General features: G+C 46.4%; 1 long non-coding RNA gene across 1 annotated transcript; it reads left to right on the top strand.

The window, feature by feature from the left end:
* Positions 1 to 1,271: 1,271 nt before the first annotated feature.
* LOC144296521 (uncharacterized) lies at positions 1,272 to 4,508 on the top strand. Its single transcript, XR_013363618.1, has 3 exons — positions 1,272 to 1,400; positions 3,434 to 3,576; positions 4,456 to 4,508. It is a non-coding gene; the product is annotated as an uncharacterized LOC144296521 (long non-coding RNA).
* The last annotated feature ends 1,076 nt before the right edge of the window (positions 4,509 to 5,584 follow it).

The raw sequence follows: 5,584 nt of genomic DNA, 5'->3' as shown, positions 1-5,584 counted from the left end.
ACCAATTTACATGGAGATGTAAATGTCACCTCAAGTTGTTTACGTTTTTCGAGTTACTATGTTTTTTTTAAGAGTGGCATTAGGTTTGCAGAAAAATTGAGCAGGAAATAGGGAGAGCTCCCATATATCCCCCTTCACACAATGAATTTCCCCTCTTATTAACAACTTGCCTTAGGATGGTACATTTGTTACAATTGGTGAACCGTGTTGATACATTATTATTAACTAAGGTCCATGGTTTACAGCTAGATTCAATCTTTGTGCTGTATGATCTTTGTAGAAAGATTTTGACACATGTATAATGACGTGTATCCACCATTACAATATCATACAGGAGGGTTTCCTTGCCCTAAAAATCCTCTGTGCTTCGCCTGTTCATCCCCCCTCCCCACAACCCCAGCAACCACTAATCCTTGTACTGTCTCCATAGTTTTGCCTTCTTCAGAATGTCATATAGTTGGAATCCTACAGCTCGTAAACTTTTCAGGTTGGCCTATTTCATGTGGTAATCTGCATTTAAGTTTCTCCCAAGTGTTTTCATGGCTTGATAGCTTTTTAATTTAATTATTTAATTTAATTTAATTTAATTTAATTTAATTTAATTAATTTAAATTCAGTTTTCCAACATAAAGTATAACACCCAGTGCTCACCACATGGTGTGCCCTCCATAATGCCCATCACCCAGTTAGCCTATCCCCCCACCCATCTCCCTCTCAGCAACCCTCTGTTTCCCAGTCAAGAGTCTCTAATGGTTTGTCTTCCTCTCTATTTTTTCCCCATTCAGTTTCCCCTCCTTCTCTTATGGTTACTTTCAGGTCATTTCTTTTTTAACGCTGAATAATATTCCATTTTCTGGACATACCACATTTTTTAAAATCCATTTATCTACTGAAGAAAATCTTGGTTGCTTCCAAGTTTTGGCAATTATGAATAAAGCTGCTATTCATGTGTGGTCATAAATTTTCCACTCATCTGGGTAAATACTAAGGAGTGCAACAGCTGGATTATATGGTAAAACTATGTTTAATTAAATGGTATAGCCGTGCAATGGAATATTATACAGCCCTAAAAAGGAAGGAAATTCTGACACATGCAAAAATGTAGATGAACTCTGAGGACATCATGCTAACTGAAATAAGCCAGACACAAAAGGACAAGTATTGTGTGCTTCCACTTGTAGGAGGTATTTTTAGAGTAGTTGAAATCATAGAGACAGAATGTAGAATGGTGGTTGCCAGGAGCTGAGGAGAAGGAGTATGGGAAGGTGTTTTTCAGCAGATCCAGAGTTTCAGTTTTACAAGATGAAGGAGAAGGTGTTATGAGATGATATAGAGAGTTCTAGAGATGGATGGTGGCTATGGTAGCACAACATTATGAATGTATTTAATACCACTGAACTGTGTGTACACTTAAAATGGTTAAGATAGTAAATTTTATGTTATGTGTATTTTGCCATAATAAAAATCATTGGGGAAAAAAGCCACATAAAGTAGAGAAGCTGTGGGGAAAGAAGAGGATTTTTTGTTTTCTAAGAAACTGCCAAAGGCATCTCCACCAGTAATGAATGGGAGGTCCTGTGGCTTCACCCCTCACCAGGACTTGATCTTGGCCATTCCAATGTGTCTGTAGTGGTGTCTCACTGTTGTTGTTTTTTTTTTTTTCACTGTTGTTTTAATTTGCATTTTCCTGATGACGCATGTTGTGGAGAATCTTTTCATATGCTTACTTGCCATCTGCTAACCTTTTTTGGTGAGGCATCTTTTCAGATATTTTCTCCATATTTTTGTTTTTTAAAGACTTTATTCATGAGAGACACCGAGAGAGAGGCAGAGACATAGGCAGAAGGAGAAGCAGGCTACCCTTGGGGACTAGTCAGGACTTGATCCCAGGACTAGTCAGGGGGATCGATCCCAGGACCCTGGGATCTTGACCCGAGCCAAAGGGAGATGCTCAACCACTGAGCCACCTAGGTGCCCCTTCATGTTTTGATTGGGTTGTTTGTTTCCTTATTGTTGAATTTTGAATTCTTTGTATATTTTGAACATAGTCTTTTATGTGTTTTGCAAAGATTTTCTCCCAGGCTGAGGCTGGATATTCTCATCAAGCACCCAGAATATCCTATCTTCTTCTCTCCGTGTGTGTGTGTGTGTGTGTGTGTGTGTGTAGCAGATAGGATTTGGAAGAGGGTGAGTACTAGGATTAAATAAAACTTGATGCAGTCCCCAAGAGGTTTATATTATGATTTAGGAGAAAAGATCACATAGAAATTAAATAACAAGACAAAGCAGCAGCAGATTCAGTACGAAGTGGCTACACCATGCAGTGAGCAGCAATCAGAGGGGCTGGAGAGTCGGAGAGGCTGCATGTGTCTCGGGGGTGCGTGTGCGTGAGGGTGGCGGATCAGAAGAGGGTAGGTACCAGATAGGCAGGGAAGAAGGGGCAATGCCTGCCAGGCTAGGCCCAGTGGGAGTGGCAAGAGGGAGACACATACCTGGGAAAGCAGCTTGATCTTTGCTTAGGAAGAGCTCTGGGACGTTGGGAACAGGTGGGACATGGTTGGGCATAGAGTGGACCCTGAAAATTTGGCAAAGGCACAGAACATGGGGTGACAGGTTCTGAAGACAAGCTTCACCCACATTATAATTTTGCTGCTCTCCCCACTTCCCACTTGAACCGCTCCACCAGGAAAGTCTCCAGCTGGGAGAAGAGGGAGGCTCTTACCTAGCGGTTATTTAGAGGGGGGAAGAAAGCTTCCAAATCTCATTCCCAGACACCTGGCTTCTGCCAGTTCTGACCACCTTGTCTCAAAGATGCAGCTAAAACAGGGAGTGGGGGGGGGGGGGTGCCAGACAAAAATGGGAGCTTTTCTGCCGAGCGATGGGCTGGCACCTGGCAGGGCCCCTACTCCGGGCCACAGCTCAGCAAAGCCTTGCCACTTCCCAGAAAGCATTTGAGTGGCCTGGCCAGGTCTCTCAGGGTTGGCTGAGGACACAGCCTGACTCCAATCCGTTCCAGCCATTGGCATTGATGAGGGTTCTGCATGCCCAGACCCAGTCCAGCCCCCTAGGGGAGGGAGAGGAGGACCAGGCCTGCTCTGCCCACCAGTACCTTGCCCTGGGGGAGAGCTGTCTTATTTTAAACATCTGGAGAGGATGGGAGGTTCAGAGGGAGGTGTGGTTCAGGAAAAATCTCCCAACCCCAACAGGGCCAGTCACCCAAATGGCAGGAACACTGCTGCGGACTGAACTGCATCCCCCCAAATTCTGGTGCTAAAGCGCTCCCCCCCCCCACCTGTGTGATGGCATTTGGACACGGCTTTGGGAGGGAATGAGGTGAGGTGAGGTCATGAGGGTGGGGTCCTCACGATGGGGTTTGTGGCTTTGTAAAAAGAGGGAAACAGATCAAAGTTCTCTCTTTCTCTCTTCCCACCAGGTAAGGACACAGCAAAAAGGCAGCTGTCCGCAGGCGGGAGGGAAGTGGGCTCTTGCCAAGAACTGTAACTGCGGGTACCCTTGATCTTGGCTTCCAAGCTCCGGACCTGGGAGAGATAAATGCCTGCTGTTGGAGCTGCCCAGGTGTGGTATTTTGTTCCAGTAGCCTGAGCAGACTCAGACAGACACACAGATGGTGCCCCCTTCCCAGGCCTCTGCCACCGCTGAGCCCTGGCAACATCGTGCCCTGGGACTGTGGCTTCCCGGTCCTCTGGCTCCCCTGTTGCTCACCTCCTACACGCAGGCTCGCTCACCGCACCCCCATCGCCTACCCTCCAAGGCGCAGCATAAATGAAGATGCCCTAGACATGTGGACAATATCCTGTCTCTCTACACCCCCTTCCCTCAGCTGCTGCCCTAACTCCCCTCCAGGTGACCGGCCAGCCTGGATGCGACCCTTAATGCTCTAGGCCACCCGTGGGGTCCAGGGATCCCCAGGGTTACCAAGACCCCTGCAAGGAGTCTATGAGGTCAAATGATTTTTATGAAACGAAGATCTTTTTAAAAAATATTTTAAAAATTTATTCATGAGAGACACAGAGAGAGAGAGGCAGTGACACAGGCAGAGGGAGAAGCAGGCTCCATGCCTGGAGCCCGATGCAGAACTCAATCCTGGGACTCCAGGATCACTCTCTAAGCCAAAGGCAGGGCGCTCAACTGCTGAGGCACCCAGGTGTCCCTAAAATGAAGATCTTATTTTCCTTTTTATTCTCATTTTCTGGAGCTGGCAACATGCCCAGAGCCGCAGGCACTACTTCCTCCAGGCCGATGAACCAGTGTTCTGGAGCGCTCCAGGAATGTCAGGCAAGGTGGATCCCAGTTTCAGGTCTCCTCTTCAGGAAACAAGGGGTTGAGTTAGATAGTGAAGGCCCTTCCTAGCTATAGAAACATCATTGCTCTCTCTCTCTCTCTCTCTCTCTCTTTTTTTTTTTTTTTTTTGAATCTTGGTGTTCTTTTTTGTAGATTGAGATACAGTTGGATCTTCCTCCACCTACGTCATAGAGCTATTGAGAAGGTAAAAGAGATTAAACATGCTGTGCTCTAGACAGGGAAAGTAGCTCGGGATTTATTGGGTGTGATCACGAAGCGGAGGGCAACCCAAGACCCATCAGTATAGTCAGAGGCCCATCCCTAGCTACGAGCGTCCTTGGTTGCTAGGAGACGTTTGCAAGGAGGCTCGAGCCAATGCAGCCCATCTTTCCAACAGCTTCTACTTTAGGAATTGGAATCATTTTTCCTTAAAGGATCCCTGGAGCCCTTGAGCTGTAGTAGAAAACAAAACCAAACCCCATTCTCTGTAGTTCAACATAAATAAGTTCTGGCCATTCAGTCCCATGCTCCTGGGTTTCCCTGTGAGCCCATTATCTATCTGTCTGTCTATCATCTCAAAACTTTTTTTTTAAAGATTTATTTATTTATTTATGATAGACACACACACACACAGAGAGAGAGAGAGAGAGAGAGAGAGAGAGAGAGAGGCAGAGACACAGGAAGAGGGAGAAGCAGGCTCCATGCCAGGAGCCCGATGTGGGACTCGATCCTGGGACTCCAGGAAGGCGTCCTAGGCCAAAGACAGGCGCTAAACCACTGAGCCACCCAGAGATCCCCATCTCAAAACTTTTAATAAAACTATGGAATATAACCTACATACCCCAAAGTGCATAAAATATCAGTATGAGCCTAGTGAACTAACATAAAGCAAACATCCATATACTTACTTTCTAGCTCAAGAACCAGAATATTACTGGCATCCCAGAAACACCCCCACAACACACATGCTCCTTCCCAAAACTGCCTCCCTGCCCTGAAGGTAGACACATTCTCTCTCTCTTTCCTTAAATGGTAATGACTTTCCAGCAGGTCTCTCCCTGGTCTCTCATTGTCAGAGGCTCCAGGGTGCAGCGTGGGTTATCCCCGCCAGGTCCCTGGCTTTAACTACTTCTAGATGCTGCCAATTCCCGGATGTGTACCTTTAGCCTGCTTCTCTCCAAAAGTCTTCAGCCTCCTGGTGTCTGACTCTATGCATCACGTCTCCCCGGGGTATCTAAGTGACACCTCAAGTGTGTTATGTCCCAAACTCCACTCGTGATCC

This window comes from Canis aureus, chromosome 24 (genome assembly GCF_053574225.1).
Source record: "Canis aureus isolate CA01 chromosome 24, VMU_Caureus_v.1.0, whole genome shotgun sequence".
In the NCBI taxonomy this organism is placed as follows: Eukaryota; Metazoa; Chordata; class Mammalia; order Carnivora; family Canidae; genus Canis; species Canis aureus.
This window is presented reverse-complemented; position numbering and strand designations above follow the sequence as displayed.